General features: G+C 45.4%; 1 protein-coding gene across 2 annotated transcripts in view; it reads right to left on the reverse strand.

Annotated features, from left to right (window-relative positions):
• The window catches only part of CTU2 (cytosolic thiouridylase subunit 2), a 773,185-nt gene that overhangs the window by 703,689 nt on the left and 49,998 nt on the right, over nt 1–19,498 (reverse strand). The gene's annotated exons all lie outside the window — the stretch shown is intronic.

A 19,498-nucleotide genomic window follows, 5' to 3' on the forward strand; every position in this document is an offset into this window, starting at 1 on the left:
GTATGACGGTGCTCGCCGCCATGGACTGGCTGACGCAATCTGCCATGTCCAAACCCGACTGAACGGCCTCACACATGACATCCTTGCCATCCTGGACCATAGCAAGGAAACCATCCCATTTGTCCCCTTCAGGAATATGTTCAGCCACTAAGGAAACACAGTTCCACACAGTGTGCGTGAAACGTGATAAGGTACATACAGAGTTGGCAGCCTGAAGCGCCATACCCCCTGAAGAAAACACTGTCTTCGCACAACCATCAAAACGCCTGTCGTCCCTACCAGGAGGGATGGCAGGATACGCCGTGTGGTTTGCTGGGGCCGTAGCCGCCTGCACCACCAAACTCTCCGGAGTGGGGTGCTTGGTCAAGTAGCAGGGGTCGCTACTGGCTGGGCGGTATTTTCGCGGCAAAGACTTGCCCACTGCCGGGAGACTCTCCGGAGCAGTCCAAGCAGCCGCCACCCTCCTCTGTAGAGCCATATGGAACGGCAGTACCGGGTCAGTTGGTGGACCTTGGTTTAGTTGGTGGACCTTGGCTGAGGATATCCGTAAGGTCATCCTGAAGAAAATCCCCTGGGGGAGCAGACCACCCCAAGTACTCGGTAACCCTAGACATAAGGCGCCGGTACGAGGAGTCGGCATGAGTGCCAGGCTCAGGTCTACAAAACTGCACCTCTGGAGAGGTGTCTTGAGCACTGGCGTCATGCAGGGACGGACGCAGGTCCTCAATTTGGCTATGGCCCGAGAGAATCTCATCTGGCACCGTATCAGGAACCCTACCATCATCAGAGCCCTCATCCACCTCTGAAATGTACTCAAGATGGTGGTAAGAGGGCACAGAATGGGGAACAAAGCCATGCTTGACCTTGGCCAGAGCCTTTCTAGGGGGTTCCACCGTACCCCAGGTTACCCCCGTCGAAACAGCCTCGAAAGGCGTCGAGTGAATCGGTGTCGGCGCCAACAGCATCGACAAAGGCCTCGAGGGCGGAGTCCCGAGCGTGTCCCTCGACAGCCTGGACGCCAATGGCGTCGATGACTTTGGAGGCGGACCCTCGAAAGAGTCCGTCGACAACCTCGGCGCCACAGGCGTCAACGTCTTCCTCAAAGACACCACAGATGCACACGGTCTTGAGCGCGTCGAGGACCAGGACCTGGAACGGGCAGGACGAGAACGATTCCCCTTGTCCGAGCTGGACCTTTCCCGCGAATCGTGACGACCACCCCAGCCCGAAGGCGTACGAGCGGTGTCTCTCGACCGATCACGACCGACCCCACTCCGAGCCGAGGACGGACCAGTGCCCTGCGATTCAAGAATCGCTAGCATTTTCTTACCGAAGGAAGCCCATTCCTCCGGCGTTGCATGCTTGGTGGGATAAGCGACCTGCCGACGGGCAGAGTCCTCGGATGAGGACGGGGAAGGCGACCGATGACGGCGCTTCCGGGAGTGCCTCGAAGAGGCAGAGGAGTGGCGGGACCTACTCCGGGACCGAGACCCACTGGACTTCCGACGATGATGCAGAGAGTCGCCCCTCGAATCGTCCGTCGAAAGCCCCGCAGACCTCGGCTTCCGAGGCTTGGACACCTTACCTACCGACAGTTTCTTCTTGCGCTCCGGCAAGGCTTTGGACGTAAGCGACTGGCAGTCGACACAATCATCCGTGTCATGGGCATCCCCGAGGCACCAGAGGCAGGCGTCGTGGGAGTCCGTCACCGACATCTTTGACCCACAGTCCCTGCACTGCACCCCTGGACGCGGGGTGGAAGACGAGGTAGACATCACGAAGGATAACTTCACAAACGAACAGGTTCGAAGAACCGATAAAGAACCGACACTCCAAAGAGCCGAGGGGGGCCGAGATCTCTGAAGCGAACACGTTCGCAGAAAAAAAAGGAACTGAGGCTACGGGCGTCGTGCGTCCTAGTTATAACATCCAGCAACGCCGGCCGTCGGAGGAGGTCCTCGAGGGCGGCGTATCGATGTCATCGACGCAAGATTTTCCGAAGCAGCACAGCTGTGGTGATTACTGTCATAGATATGGAATACTTAGGAGGACCCAAACCCCTCAAAGCTATTTTTTGATTATACAGCGAGTGAACTCTTAACACTGTTTAAAGCAATAAGAAAAGAAGATATAAGACTGTGCGCGATAAGTTTGTAATGATGTTTTCTGCATGATAATTTCAAACGGCATTACCACGAGCCTTCGCATCTTCAGCAGCGTCAATCAGGGAGCGCGCGGGTACGGAGAGCGATAGTGCGTGTGTCCAAATGAACTGTGCGCGAGATTGTTTTTGGCGTGAGTACAAGTTTTCATGTCTTTAGCAGCGTCGCGTATAAATCGCGTGTGTGCAGTGAGCGGTAGTACGCGTGTCCTATTGAATTGTGCGCAAGATCTTTTTTCAAAGAAGAGCGCCGGTGCAATCAGAACTAAGAGCGTGTACGTGAATTTTAAGCGCGGGTCAAGTAAACTAGCACAAGGTTTTTTCTGAGTTTTGTAACGCATGTTGTTTAAACAGTACGTGCGCGTGTTTATTTTTCTCGTCGAATATGCGCGTGTGAATTATAAACTCATGCGGGGGAGAAGCTGCATTCAAGAAAGTTAAAGAATATTCATTTTCACGTAACTTTTACACTAAATGTACTACAAGAAAAACTGCATTCATTTATGCATCTAGGTTCAGACTTTACAGAGCTTAATGTAATGAGGCAAAAGTGAAGAATATCCAAGACTGTTAAGCACTTGCAAGAGTCATTCACTTTAGAGTTCTAAAGAGACTATTAATGGCATTGTGGCGGCAAGTTTCATTAAGAGAACTACAACAGTTTTTCAGGGTTTTCAATATGAATGAATAACCTCCATGTCATTACAGAGGTTAATGAGGTAAAGAAGTTAGTATATGTTGAAAAATATTTTAAGAAAAGAAATGTACATTATGCATAAGTAACCAAGCGTATTTGTTTTATCACAGATACCAGAGCCTACCAGAAGGTTTCAAGGCAGCAGTATCTCATTTGTTATTTTCTCCACTTCCCCTTTCCCTTTCTTGGGGTTCTCAGCTCAGCTTTTATTTTAGGGTTGAGAGGTGAACTCCTGGTGAGGGTCTGTGGGGCCAGCATCAGCTCCTGCCAAATTCCGACAACCCAGAGCCTGACACCTTGCCATTTCCGACCAAGGCCTGTGATACCTCTGCAGAAGGAATCATAAGACTGCGAACAATAGCCAGCATGTGTTGCAGCAGATGTCAATGGTACACTGGCTCCTCCTCCGCTGACAACCAAGCCGGGGAGAGACGCTTGGCCTCATGGTACCGGCCTTGACTCCAGAGACAAGAAAAGCCAAGATGTTCATCACAGGCGGTGAGTCGGGGGAGAGCAGATAAGAAACCGAACAGTGTTGAACGAGTGTAGCAAGTAGCTGATTAAAGAAAGTACAAAGAAGTGTTGATACACAACGGGAAAGCCAGTATAGAAGAGTCAAGCACCACGTGTGTTCACTCTGGAAACTCAGGGCAATTACCCTGTTGAACTACCATAACCAGAAGGCCTTGGGAGAAAGGCGAGAAGGTGGTCAAAGTGGTCATACAGGGGTCTCCTAAAATCATCTGTACAGTCGAAAGCCTTTGGCCGACAGATGATTGTGAAGCTAAGGGAAGCGAACCCCACATCGTAAAGTTGGCAAGCGTGAACCTGACCGAGGGATGCCAATAAAAGGGGGCGAAGTCTGAAGTCCCAATGAATAGTGTGTTGACAAGAACGAATCCGGCAGAGGGTTGTCCACAGTGAACTGTTTAAAAAGACGCAGTGAACCAGACGGAGGGAAGCAGACATTCGAGAAGGGTCAGAGCCCAAAAGAGGGGCATCCAGGGGGGAAAAGGTATCACCCAACATGCAAGCAGAAACAACTTTTGTTTATTATTTTGTTGATGACATCGGGTCCTCGGAGGCAAGAGAAATTTGTGTAGAACAGAGACTTAACCACTGATGGCCCTGATAAGCGGTGAGCGGACCGGTTAGCTTGTGCTGGGAAAGCTCGAGCGTGTGCTGTGCTCCAGAGTCCTACCTTGTCCCGGTACCACATCCTGACTATTATTTGTGAACACTTCTTTCTTTCCTGTGAATCCTATCCCACACTCTTTGTTTGTATTTAGCATAAGGATTGGTTTTTCTTAGTATATGCACTTTAATTTGACAAGACGCCACCAGGACTGCCTTATTATTATTCGATGGTCGTAGCTTGCTCCCCATCTAAGATTTAGGCTTAGATTAGGCCTTTTTCCAACCTGCATATGCAGTTTAATAAACACCCTTGAACTGTGATCACTTGTGTCTGTCTTTACTGTTGCCACCATGAGTTACCTACACCCCCCCTCCCCCACAACCTCCCCACAAAGAACTGCTCCATACCTCCCTTTCTGGCCACTAATGAATTTGCCTTCATACTTTTCCAATAAAAATCACCAAAATAGGGAACACTATTTTTACCCTTTATCTCTCCCACCACCATATCCACTGTTCCACGTCTACCCAACCCCTGCTCTATTCTCCCATCTTCCCCTCACCTTGTCCACTGAACTTATAACTATTCTTTGCTCTGCCAACTGATCCTGCACTCCAATTGACCCCTTTCACCACAAACTATTAAGGAGCATGCACCTGTCATCTCTACTTACCTATCCATCCTATTTAACCTTTCTTTCTTAAATGGCATCTTTGCAGCCTGTTATGGGGGATTCCCCAGAGTTCCGCAAGCAGACCCATTCGATCAAGCCTCCTGGTCGGTAGTCCAGAGATTGGGGAACAGGGTAATGGGTCTGAAATAAGACATCAATTCCGCCCCGCCCTTGCTTCTAACAAGCCCACAAAAATTGGCGTCCTCGTGCACCCGCCCTGACAACTTACTTCTCTTTCTTTGTTCCTAGCGCACCCGCCTCTGCAGTCACGCCGCCCTGCGCCCTGCTTCCAACAAGCCCACAAATATTGGCGTCCTCGCGCACCCGCGTGCGCACCTACAAGTGAACGCAAGTGGGCTGTTGGGCTGTTAGGTTTGGTGGTGAGGGCCCGGCTATATGTAAGTTCACCTCCTCCTTGTACAATCTGTTTATGCCACGTGTGTGTTATCACAGTGTGGCTCAGTGGACTTTCTTTTGCGATTGCTGCCTGAAGGCTAATTTTTCAGATGCTGGCTATAGTTTGACGATCACGTTTTAAATCTCGTGGTTTCTCGTAGACACCTCAGCTTTTTGTGAGGAATTGGACTGTAGGGGTGGTAGTTTTTTTTTCCTCTAGGTTTACGCTTTACCGTGTAGCACAGGGTATATTTACAGTCTTTGCCTCCTAATACGTAATACTGTCAGTAATTGTGAATTACTTTTTTCCTTTTTGGGCTTATTCTTTTCTTTGGTTCTTTCCTTTTTCTCCTTTTTCTTTTCTTTTGTCTTTTGTTTTTTGTGGCTTTGTCGCAGCAACAGTTTAATTGAAATCCCCGATCATGAAAAGGAATTTGAGAAGCGGCAAACTTCCGTGTGAACTTCTTAAATCACAACGTAAAACTATTCCAATTAAACTGAGCAACTTGACCCTTCCCTTGTTTTCCCCCAGTAAAAGGTCTCTGCTGTCTATGTCAGTGAACAACCCCCCTCCCTGTAGTCAAGAATTTATGGACGAGGACTCCTTTTTGCGAGCTCCCAAGTTTACCAGTCAATTGACTGGGGGGGGGGTCGTGCAAAGAGGTAATTCCTGTGCCCCACACCCTCACATTCTCTATTAAAGATGTTAATGATGACAATGTTATGTCAGCCAGTGATGGTATTGCACCAGCTGAGCTCAGCGGGGCGGAAAGGGATGTGCAAAACTGTTTTGCTTCTATATCTGACACATCCATGCTCGTCCCGGCCATCATGAATGAGCTCGGAAAGCGTGTGCGCTTGTCCCTTGGCCTTTCTACTGCGGTGTCAAAGTCATCTTCATACCGGGAACAGGTACATTTTCACAAAGTTGACAATACCACGCATATGGGCTTTTGCCTTTCAGCCCCTGATCCTTTATCCACCATGCCCCATGCGGTGGACACAATGGAGAATTCAAATGGCACAGAAATGCCTAATCTAACTCTCGACGGTTCTGCTCTTCCTGATTCTCCTTCCTTTCCCTCCCAACCTTACCCAAAGGAACCATCTGTACATCTTCATTCAAATCCACCTCTCATGCCTTCCTCGAATCCTGATGATTCCGATAGATCTTCATGCACAGGTTCTGCAGAACTTTCCGGTTTTGATAAGAATTCTCAATCTTTTGGACAAAGGCCATGAACCTACGCACTGCGCTCTTAGAGAATTTAAAGAGTCTGTTTCTAATATCACAGCCAAATTAAGCAAACTAGAAGGACTCATATTGGCACAAGAATCGTGCCACACGTTTCACGCCACTTGTCCAGAAAGAACGTTTTGGCATGTCAAACTCTCTTTCAAACTCGCCTAAATGAAATTGTGTTAAATCTTACGCCCATGCAGTACAGGGACAACACACGTGGCCTAGGCCCACGCAAGAAAGTGATAAGACTGACCTAACAGAACTGGCCAAACTGCGGCATAACAGACTCTTCCAAATGAAACATATTTTGTATAAGGCACAGTTGAAACCGCTCGTTCCAATCACTTCTGAAGCGGTAAGCACAGACGACCCAATACAGTCACGTGACAGTCCCTCTGCGCTCACGGAGATTATAGATCAACAGCTTAGGTCATCCCAAAATAATGAGCAATCTCCTCAACAGCCAAGGGACAAGGAAACGGGACAGTCAGTTCAACATTTTATGTCCCGTAAAGCAAGAAAATCGTTCTTAAGAGCCCAGAAACGTCTCCAACTTGCTAAGACCAATTCTTCTTGTAAGACCCTTAAAAACACATCCCCAACGGAATGCAAAAAAGAAATGATGGGTCAAATGAAGAGTGATTCATCCACCAAAAAACGAGCTCTTGCGTTGTCTTCCGAGGAAATTGCCTTGGATCTTACGGAACTTAATGACAAGAGTAAAAAAGTCCTGCAGTAAAGGCCACTGAAGAGACAGATCTAAATCTCCTTGGCCCGAGCACATCAGTGAAATGCCCAACAAATTAACATCCCTGCCACCTCATAAGCAGAGTCAGCGGTCTCAGCAGTTGTCACCTTTACCACGTCGCACTGAACAGCCAGCCACCATGACTCAATCGCATCTACACCATTTATTTTCTGCATCTCAAAATAAGAAGGCGTCAACGGTGGAGCAACCTGAGGCCATTATTCCTTGCGTCAGCCGTTCTGATCACATGGTTTCTAAATCAGACTTGTTCAGCCCGCATACAAATACAGGTGCCCCAAAGGATTTCCCCTCCACTGGGCCCCCTGAAAACATTCAGATAACATCACCAGGTGTTGAGACGAGATCACCTATGCCAAAAGCAAATACTTAACATACTGTTAATTCTGTAAATACCCCCTCAGTTGCTCCTCCTACTGTTGCCGAAACTGCTTCCCTTCTTTTTTTGATGTGCCGGCTGACATGAAATGTATTCTTGGATGGTTGAGCGACCCCACATTGAATGGTGATTCCCGGATTAATAGATCTTAGCTAATGAATGTGTTTTATCAAATTCCTCCACTACGCAATTTAATCACCAAAGATGTGGAATGGGTTAAACTACCCAACCATAATAACAACCGAATGCTTTGTAGATTACAAACGCAAATTATCACTATATTAATTTGGGGTCATAAGGCCAACCTCGAACTGCAACTCCAGATTTTCCCTTCAATGGATGAAGCATGGGCTTTTCTTGAACTTGCCATTCCTGTGCTTCAAGAGCGTGGTCCATCTGGCCCCGCTGTACTCTCTACTCCAGATATTAATAAGGACATTCTAAAGCACCTCGCCTCATTTACAAATGTACTCAAAGGCTTAACCTGGCTTGAACCCCTTATTAAAGCTGCCTCCAATGGCAATGAGGTTCCTAAGACCTCATAACTTACGAACATTTCTATCTTTTCGTGGAATTGTTGTGGACTAAAGAACTTTTTTCTTGGTATAACTCATTATTGCAGGCAGAATTTCCTGCAATTATTTTTCTTCAAGAAACTATGTCCACGGCAGACTTCCATCTTGATGATTATTCTTCCATTTGCTCACATGCAATGCAGGGTGCCACAGGTCGGCCGAGTGGTGGACTAGCAATTATGATCAAGAACATTCTTAGATTCACGGCGAAATGCATTCACGCCTCTGACTCCTTTCTTATTGTGGAGTTGAATCTTGAGGGACGCGTCACTACCAATCTATTGCTAGTGTTGCTTTACTGGAATCCCTGACAATAACTATAGATAGCATCCTTTTTACCTTAAATTCTGCTCTTGTAAATGGTAATTACAGAATACGGACTATGAAATCATAATCGGTGGGGATTTCAATTCCTTCCTACCAAAGGATGACACTCACCCTTTTAGGAACGTCTTGTCTTCTTATGCAATTCAATCTGTCCAACAGGGGAAAATATGGGTGCAATTTATGAAAGATTGGGGACACTTACATTGTCCCCCTTGCTGAGCACTGTTCAAAGGTCATGGCAGAGAGGGTTTGCTCGATCTTATATTGATTACATCGCTGCTTTGAGCTTCTTGTCAGCACAGTTCAACCCAGTAATTACGCTTAATCCCCGTCTAGGTGACCACAGGATTCTAAGCGCCAATCTTCATCTTACTTGCAATACTTTTCTCACCCTCCTGCCGACGTCGTTGGCACAGACGGACAGATATGCTCTTTCTGTCCACTGGAATGCCTCAGTTTGCAGGAAACTGGTATCCTGGGTGAACCGTGACTTATGGGTTGTTCCAGATGCTGTGGTATCTGCTGCCAATTTAGAAAAAATTACATCTAGGAATCTAATGATGATCCACTTGCATCTTCTCACTCTTTCTTTGCTGCCAGCCAAGTTAGTTGGCTCGATACAAGCCAACAAATACTCTGCAGACATTGTCCAACTTAAACGAATAAAGAACCGTGAACGTAAAGGTGCTTCCCGCAATGCAAAATCTCTTGTATCCTATCTTGTAACCAAAAAACTCATTATATCGAAATATAAAACAACCCTGAAAAAAAATCTGATTTGCGCGTCATCTCACCGATAATCAAAATATGGTCCAGCTGCTATGTAAACGTAACATCAGAGACGTGTGGCGATTCTGAGAAATCCAACGACTGTTCTGACCTATTGTCTTATGGAATTCCCTACGCTCAAGTTGCGCTTATCGCACTTTTGCACAAAAACACCTCCTATACGGTGCGTATCAATCTTTCTGGCCTGCTCTCGGATTACATCCCGATGGAGATTGGCACCAAGCGAGATTGTAACCTGGCAGCGGTTCTTTTTAATCTGTATCTTGCCGATATTGACGCCTTATGGAATGCTCTGGATATTTTTCCTGTGAAATTGGGCGGGCTCTGTCTGAATTGGCTCACCTTTGCAGACAACTTCATTCTTCTGGATCGACACCATTTGGCCTCCAAAATAAGTTAAACTACTTCCATCAATATTATCTGTTAAACAACCTCACAATAAATTCTGCCAAATCAAACATCTTGGTGTTCACTGCAAAGAGAAACAGCTGCAGTTTTAAATTGCACATTGACTCCAACCCCATACCGGTTGCCACAGACATGACCTTCTTGGGTTATCATTTATCTAATACAAACTCTGCTGCTAAATGGCAAGCACTTTTGAATACTAAAGTATTGCATTTAATTGCCCAGATGAAATCAATTTATCATCGGCAATGCAAATTCTCTTTTCAACCGCTCCTTGACTTTTACCTTCTAAAAGGTTGAAGCCATAATCTTATATGACTTGGACCTTTGTCTGTTGGAAATAGGTCCTATCCTAAATAAAATACAGGGGAAAATATGGAAGGCTGTGCTTGGTTTACCTAGGTATTCACCCAATCCAATTTTGATTCATGAGTTGGGTCTATATGCCTTGGCTGCCAAATTTGCCTGGAGAATGGTAAATCATTTTACCCAGGGCTGTCACAGGGTGAGGTGAGGCCTGGGGAAAAACATTTGGTGAGGCCCCTTCATTTTTTGCACTTGGCCAGTAGCACTGTAAACAAGTGTGCATGTATGCAAGTGTGCAAGTGCTATGCTGGCTGTCAGGCTTTACGCTCTCCTTGCTAATTAAAGGCAGTGACTGTCTGGGTTGATGAGCCCATGAGCTGCAATGACATCATAGCTGACATAATGTATGACATCAAGGGGGGCTTCCGAGTTAAGGTTGTCAACACTCCCAAAATGATAGGTTTTGTTGCATTAAATTGGTTCTCCTTTTCTCCTGTCTTGCCGAGTCTTCCCCGGCAAGGGAAATCTCTGGGGGTCTTTGTGCCTGCATGTTCTTGACAATGAAGAGTGGTTCTTCCTGTATGTTTTTCTGGGGCAGATCTTCACAAGGCGCTGGAACCTCCCGACTGTTTTTAGATTGGCAATCACATTGTGTTCCCCAGACTCCTGCCCATAGGGGAAGGCGGGTCACAAAAGGACTCTCCCCATACCAACCTTGGGTGCAGCTTTAAACTGCAGGTGGTACCAGCTCCTGGCCCCTTGGCTAGCCCCTTTTCCACATGAGAGCGCATAGCCTTATAATGCTAGGCCAACGTTAAATCAGAACTAAATTGGAGGGCACCTCCTGTCATACAACATTAACAGGCACAATTTCGTTTTCTACACCCCTCAGCAACAGGTCATTGAGGGTTGTGACTGAAAATCCCACCACAGGCCACAGCAGATTGTTGAAGACCTCCGATGTTACACATTGTGATTATCATAATTACGTATGTGCCCGGGTGTGGAGGGAGAGCGCTGACATTTAGAATGGGGATATCTCAACCTGAAGGATCTCTTAAAAATGCTCACCAAAACTAGTGGTTCGTGGTACACACATTTACACAGAAGTTGAAAGAAAAGGTGGGGTGATGGGTGTGGGAGGAGGCGCAACGTATAGCAAGCATTTTTTATAGAGCAGACACTATATTCTTTTAAATGTGTCGCAATACAATAAAATCAAACTTTGCGTGCCAATGTTGCAAGTGAGCAAAGCGCCAAGTATTTTTCTAAAGGCTCCCAAAACTACATTTGGCCAAGAGCAGCGACAAAGGGCTATTGCTTTCCAGATAAACTTACTTTTCATCAAGTGCCCAAGTCGTCTTCACTCACGTTTGCCAGAACCACACTGCACCAGGACATCTCTCATGGAGATCAAACCCCCTACCCTGGCCCCCACCAATCGCATCAGAGAGAGCCAACCACCATACTCTTTGAAGATCGCTGCAGCAAAAACCATTTAGGACCCTGCAAGCCTAACAGCCAGCACCGTCCTGCCAAAAGTCACACATACACAGAATGGCCTAAAGTGTGCAGACAAAGGTCACCAACATCCAAGCAACATGCATATGCATGGCGTTTTGCTTAAACCAGCAAGCAGGGACTAAACCATGTCCGTTTGGGGCCACAGATTTCAGGTTGGCAAGGCTGTGGTCTTTAACTAAAAGGGCTGACGTGTTCGAAACAGTAGCTAAATGCAACCATGTTCCCCTTGCCACCGCCACACTTCTACTTATCTTTCCCCCAACCTCTAGTTAGTGGCCCCCAGACACCCCCAAGCCAATCGTCACACCCACTGGCCATGTCTCGTGTCCCCTGGGGCAGAGTCGCAAAATAGCCAAACACATGCGAAAATGAAACATACATGTAGAAACAGACCTTTCACACCCTATTCAGGAAACATATACCCCCCTAACACGTTAACATCCGGAGAGACAAACGCCATACAGACCTCACACTAAAAACAACCCCTTTTTTTAACAGGGAATTAAGTTTACTACATATAAAAGGTGAAGTCTACGAAAACTGAAAATGCCAACATGAAAGTAAATATATTGTGCCCAAATAAAATATTCCCCTTATACAAAGCCCATTCAACCACAAGTTAAAACTTTGTCAGTACACTAGAATAATTCTAGACTTCAATTAGTTAAGGAGCGTGCACACCACCCATCCTTCACCCGACACCACCAAAATTCCAACCAGTTACCTGGAAGTTGCGTGCATATCTGCGCAGCAGGCACACAATGCACTGTACCACTACCCCACCTGTCTCACGTTCGATTGTTTGCCAGCTTGGATCACACTATTGAAGTCATGATATTTGTATGCATGCATATGCCATTGATTTGGGTAGTCTGAACACAATCCCATATCATCCTCCTTGCATTTTCTCCCTTCGGCCACGTCTGCAGCTCTGGATAATGTTAATTTAGCATTTTCTCGAAAGACTGGTTTCATTGTTAATTGAGGGTAAATGCAAAGGAAAGAATATTGCTATTGCATTGGCTGACCTTGCCGACCTTCCAAATGGGTTAATTAAAGCTGGCACTGCAAAGATTACAAACATGTGTGATGTTTGCAAGTACTAAGCAGCTGAGTTCTTCTGAGAGGAATAGGTAGGGGCACCTTACCTGCTGATGCACGCAACGTCCTCAGCACTGTCTGTAGGAGCTGCAGTGCTCGTCCATGAAGACCAGGCAACAACTCCGGCATGCAACAACAATGCGCCGCAAGTCCACTGCAGAAGCCATCCGCTCCAGAGTCCAGGCCCTCACAGCACTGAAGTCACATCACTTCATGAGTCTCCTCTCCACCTCCTGCATGTCTGCTGGGCTGCTAGCAGCAAGGTCCAATGTGAATGAGAGGTAACTGGCTTGGTTGGCTTTCATCTCTCGGAAGTTGTTACATTGTACAGTCCAGCCGGCGCCACCTGCCCAGTGCCCATTCTATCCCTGTGGGCTATGCCCCTCCACCACCACCCCACCCCATGATGTGAGTTGCACTTGCATGCAAACATTTTAAACTTATATTCTCTCTGCTCTCTGCTGCTGCTGCTGCTGCTGCTGCAGTAGCAAATCTGCAAATAGCACCTGACCTAGCACCTGAGCGCGAGGCCTGGGGCAGTTTGCCTCCCCCTGCACCCCACTCGCGACGGCCCTGATTTTATCAAGATGTTGTTTCCGCCTGCAAATTCGTTGTCTGAAGATCTACACGAAATGCTGGTTAAGTCTTATCCTGCCTTGCTGGCACCATTTCATACTCGCATGGCCAGCCTTCTCGGTTCTCTTAATATGACACAACAGGATCCCGTGAAGTGCCGTACTGCAGTTAAAAAGAGATATTTCCTGAAATGAATGGGCGTCCAACTCTGATGCCATAGCTGGGTATTCCTCTTTTGAAGAATATGCCAACTTCAGACACGCACAAAACCAATGTAGATCCTATATCACATGCTTTCCTTGCAATAAAGTGAGAAATGTCTAAATAAAGTTTAGACTGCACCTGATACACACAGGTCATCAAACCAAAAACTGGTATAGGAATCCGGCTGCCTCCCTGAAGACACTTGTCGATTTTGTGCTAGACCTGACATGAAACACTGAAACATCTTTTTTTGTTTTGTACAAACTTCGAACAGCAAAGAATGTTATGTTTAGGTGCGTACATAAATGGCACCTCTACAATATCGCGAAATCTCACTTGGATGAGATGTATGTGGGGACATAGCAATGCAATCATATTTGCGACAGTCCTTTTGGTATCCCTTATTGAACAAATACTCGAGGAAAAGAATGAAAGGTTATAGTAATCGTTTGATCTGATACACTAAAGAATACCAACAATGTGCGTTTGGTTGTGAGCTCTAACTGCACCCCTCAGACGCAACTTGCAGTTTAACTTTGCCACACTTGGTGTATGCGGATGTGCCATCTTGACACCTTTTACAGATACATGTGTATTCTCTAGGAGAAGGCAAATACATTGAGTTGACCTACACGGCACTCATAGCAAGAATGTTTTTTGCGACTAGGGCTTTGTTGCCACTACATTTGTGCAGATTGTTTAACTACACATGCCTTTGTTATTAATGATCTGAAATTGACATAGCTTATGCATATTGCACCCCTTTTTTTTCCTTTTTCCTTTTGTATTTCTTATCGCAAAGAGGGTTCCCCTAGTCAGGATTGATGTTGGAATTGTAATGCACGGCCCAATCCCTGTGTCGTTTAATGAGGTTAGATTGTTTTGTCTGTTCGGTCTGACCTATTACTTTTAGCCTCTCCTTATTCCTATTGTAGCTTAGTTGGTTATTGACCTTTTGTAAAGTATTGTTTGCATGAATATGTTAAGAGACCAATTGTGAGATAATACTTGTTTTTATTTGAATTCCTTTGATTTTGTAAAGGTGCATGTGCACCAAAAGAAAATAATAATAATAATAGTTACCTGTTAGGACCCTCCGGCATTACTGGCTGCATGACATTTGGAAACCCCACCCTTTTCCCAGGATTTCAGCACCTCCACACATGAGACGGTTGCCGGAAACGGCAAAACATCAATATGGTCGTAGAAGGACCGGTCTCTACACAAGGAACTAACCTCAAGATCCCCTATGGGACCACGAAAACCAAGTTTCAAGGCACTAGGATGCACAGTTTGAGATATTTGCACTGCAACTAACTGCACCACACCAGGGTGATGCGACAAGTGGGGAGAGAGCACATAAGGTCCCAGTATGCAGCAGCACACCAACTCTCGCCTCTACCCCCAAAGTCTGCTCTGGGGTACGTTAGCCAGTCAAACGCACCCATTCTCAGAGCAGTCTACTTCATGGTGCAATGCACATCAAGCTACAAGCCAACGGGAACAGCGACCTACAGGATCGTTGATTTTCAACAACTGATGAGTGTTGTCATGTCTATCTACAGAACCCGTTCGGAGAACAGGTACTTTTTGTTTAAAAATATAAATTATAGGGCGGCGGTCGCAACCCTGCAGTAACGGAGTAACGGTGAGACACGAGTTCCATAGGAAATCGAATAAATGAATTGCTAATAATTTCGTGCAACAGATTTTTGTACGCCCCATCCCCCTCTGGAAAGTTTGGGAAAGATTTGTACAAAAAATAAAGTTATTAGGAAACATTTTTTTTAAACAAACTTTCGGCTTAGTCCCTATTCATTTTTCCACAGACAAAAATTCAATTTTTGCTCCACCGCACAACCCAAACCGCTGGACGGATTTGGACCAGGTGTAAGGAACTCATGGTGGCAACAGTAAAGACAAGTGAAGCAGTAGACTAGATAGAAAACCTAGTCACACAGCCGCTCTCCGTTTTGACCCAACCTGGGTTGATGCAACAGATCAATATGTACTGTGTTGACAAAGTAACTAAATGGGTGCTTAATGTGAGCTAGTACCTACTCATGGTGTCAAAACAACTTCAAGGGCATTAAGCAGAGAATATTACTGTGTGTATACCTATGTGGAAATTCAAAGAGATGCATCATAACCGCAATAGGTGACACCAATGGGTGCCACCTTGGGTCCCAGACGGATGTCCGGGAGTGACGACCTTGATGCACCAGCTCAGAGTTTTCTGTGTTTACAAAGTAAACAAACGGGTGCTAAATATAAGCCGATACATACTTATGGTGTCCAAGCGACTTCAAGGACATTAAACAGCAGAGAACATTGCCGTCATTACGCTAAGGTCAGAGGTGCTTTCACATGGTAAAACCAGCTGGAACATAAACGTGATGTAAACACCACCTGTGGAGATTCAAAAACAGTGTGAATAAACCAAAAGAGAAGTACACCAAATTCAAATATAACAATGATAGTTAATCTCTTCATTGAGGCCATTGGGATACAAGCTCCCCAATCTATCAATCCAAAATGTCTCTCGTTGGTTGAGCCGAAGGCCCAAATCCTCATGTGGATTGACTTTTTTCAGTACTTCCAAGATCAAGAACCTTATTTGTGTCAAGTTGTGGCGTTTCTCGTTCCAGTGTCGGGCCACTGCTGAGTTACGATTCGAGTTACGAATGCAGGAGCGATGCTCATTCCAGCATACCTTGGCTGCTCTTGTGGATTGACCAACATAATATTTCCCACAGGGGCACTTTATTCCATACATGGTGTTCACACTATCGCATGTGCCAAATGACTTGAGAAGAATCTTGTTGGATGCTCGGATGATATACAATGTTCCCTTTAATTACCAAATTGCAGTTGGCGCAGTGTAGGCAGGGGTATGTCCCCGTACGTTGGGTGCTTGGTTCTTTCAAGGGGGGTCTTGTCCAAACAAGTTCATCCCAAAGATTCTTGCTTCTCTGGTAAGCAAATACCGGCAGTTGGTCAAACAATTTCTGCACTCTAACATCGTTCTTAAAAATACTCCAACAAGGGTTGGTTTTGGCAATGAAACAAATCCTACGGGTCTGGAAGTCAAGGAAGAAACCGAGTGTGGATAGGTGGTTAACAGATATGCAGGTCTTGTCGAACTTTGATAAAGTTTTGCTCATTGGACAAGGTAGAGAAAGCCGTTACTCTCGACTTTGGGGACCTTTCAATGATCTATTTGGCTGAAGGTTGGGATCCAAACCTGGGGGGGTAATCCCTTCCTTGGGTTGGGGATGCTTTGATACTTCTGGAGTTGGGGAGCTGTTCCGTTATGTGTTTGTTATATGTTTTGGTCTCTTGTTGTTTGTCTTAATTGTTGAGTGTCAGGAATTTTTGTTCAAATTGTATTTGTTTTTTGCAAATATTATCGAGGTTCATGTGTTCAGCATTATTCTGTTTATTCTAAGTTTCTTTTAAGATTTTGCGATTTGAACACGATGCAATGTACTGGAGATTGTTTTTTCTTTGTTTATTGTTCGAATCTTTAAATAAAGTGATTAAAAAAAAAAAAAAAAAGAATATCCTACTTGGTAGGATGAGGAAAAGGTGTTGAAAAAAGGGAGATACTGCGTCTCACCCGTCGGTTTCCCATTCCCACTCCCCAAGGATCCCCCCATCCAGGTGAGCCTCCCTCACTGGTCCACCCCCACGAATTCGATCCAATAGTGATGGCCGTGTCCTGGCCACTTGTATGGCGGATCCCCAGGGAATAGGTAGGGAGACATCTTCAGGTTTCTCACACAGGTCTAAAACAACTTAGCCACAAAGCGTTTACTCGCAATGCTTTTGTGGTTATATGGTCCAGAAGTTTTATAAAATATTTGACAGAAACAAGGTGCCTCCTTTCTCCCCAAATTATAACTATATCCCCATGATGCTTTGCAGCAGAGATTTTCAGAAATGAAAAAGCAGCCATCTTTTTTTTCCTGATGCAAGAGATAGCCGTGGCTATACCCCATGGTACATGAAAACTGAAATGGCATCATGGGGTGGGTGGGAAAGGACGGGGGGGGGGTGAGAGGGCAGCATGTGAAATATGGGTGTTGGATGTCGGCTGGGGACCGAGTTTGCAGCACGAACGTTTCACCATAGACACGGTTATTCAATCAGATAATCACGGCTATCACAGAAAATGGGCAAGGAAAGTGCATCACACGTGAGACGGGTGGGGTGGCAAAGGGGAGTCAGTGGGGTGGGGCCTTGCCATGAGCAGAGGGCAATTGTTGAGTGAGTGGTAGTCCAGGGGAGCATTTTATTTTTGCTGATATGTGAAAACTACAGATTACAGCAGCTATAAGTAGCACACTGCAATTATAGCCACAGATATGAGGAAAAAGTTATGAAAAGAAATGCACAGGTACAGCGTGGTCGGGGTGAGAAATCACTGCCCAAAGCCAAAGGCCATCGCCGGTGGCTTGGTAGAGTTTAAAACGGCAGAAAACCATGACGTTTTGTAAAATGTACAGAGCACAGAGCCGTAGCCGCTGGAGATGGCTAGTGGTCTGTTATGGATTTACAATATACTGATACAGTGGTAATAGACGAAGGCTGTGGCCATTGGTGCCGAAAAAAAACTGATGTTATAACAAAACCCTTGAAATTCAAGGAAAACAAAAAAAAAAACTAAGGGGAGTAAATTTACGCAAAAAACACTTGAAATTCAGCACATTGGGAATCTCAGGACCAGCTCAACTTGGCGTGTTCCCATTGCACAGCTTAAAAGCACATATATATATTATGAAGAAAGGAATGTACAATGCCATACAAAATGACATTATGGGGGAGGTTAATGGGAACGCGCAGAGTTAAGCCGGTATCGATTTTACCAATGCGCTGAATTTCAAGGGTTTTGTGGGGTTAAGTTAGTTATTATATTTATTACATATACAAATACAGTTTCTGATTACATTACTTACCCATGATTTTTGTATGCTTAATTTGTTTATTCAGAGAGGCCTAATAAAAGATTGCATTTTTATATACTTACCGACTAACATGAAATATTGGTGTTGTTCTGTGTGGAGGACATATTGTAGGTCACTCTCACACTTTTCCTGAGACCAAGACTTGACTGTTCCTCAGTGGTCGAAGTGTACGAAAAGAAGTAGTGGAACTATGTTCCTTACTGGCCTGCACCCACTCCCCACAAACCCCATCATCACGTCCCCTCCCACACACAATACACATACCCAGACACTTCCACCTGCTGTTTAAGGGAACGTTCAGTGCAGTGCACTGAAAGTGCAAGTTTCAACTTCTTCCTACACTTTTATTTTAAAACGAAACCATTATGGAAAGGTTTCTTTTTAAAATAAAAGTATAGGAGCTGTAAATGGTAATTTAGAAAAGTAGAGGAGCACCGCTCCCGACCGCTCCCGCTCAGTTCGATCACTGCTGTTCCTCCACCTACCTTGAATGGGGGGTTACCTAACCTCTGTGTCTTCCATGTTTACCATAAGTAGGTTGCCCTTCTAAAAATCACCCCGCCCACCGCACGCCTGTGAGGCTGATTTTGGAAATCCATTTTAATAAGAGCCAACACACCCAAGCAGCACGGACGGGGTAAGTATCCCAGTACAACACCAATGGGTTTTCCACTAATAAGTATTTTATGTGCCAAAGGGACACAATCACACATTCCTGGGAGGGTAGAAGTGTGGGGATCATAACTGTCTTGCCTGGTCTGCACCAATTAGGAACGTACAGAGTGATGGTATGCTAGATGGCAAGGTTGTTGTACATACTAAATTTGGCATTTTTAAATGTGTTCTGTTGTGTTGATGTAAACCAGGCAGGTGCCAAGCTACAACTATTCTCTTTGCTTAAAGCAGGTGCATTTAACCTATTTAGCAAATGTGCTTAGTGTGAAGCAAAGGGATATCCCACAAATCCATTATTCATTTATTTATTTTGCCTTTTCAAGTTACCTAAAATGACAACATTCCTTTCATCCATTTTGTTCTCTCTGTGAGGGCTAGTGGTTTCCACGTTTTTCATTGTTGTCCCAAAACCATGGTTTTCTTCTGAATATGATATATGCATCTGTTGCCCTATAATTATTCTTTAGGTCTTCTATTCAATTTTGTTTTAATCAAATTGCCCAATATGGCACCATTTCTTTCTTTCTATTACAACTCTCCACTCTGTTTTATTTCTAAACTTGTGTGGAAGTCTGTAGTGGCTGTGAGGAATG

Source organism: Ambystoma mexicanum, chromosome 1q (assembly GCF_040938575.1).
Source record: "Ambystoma mexicanum isolate Mex_15411 chromosome 1q, UKY_AmexF1_1, whole genome shotgun sequence".
In the NCBI taxonomy this organism is placed as follows: Eukaryota; Metazoa; Chordata; class Amphibia; order Caudata; family Ambystomatidae; genus Ambystoma; species Ambystoma mexicanum.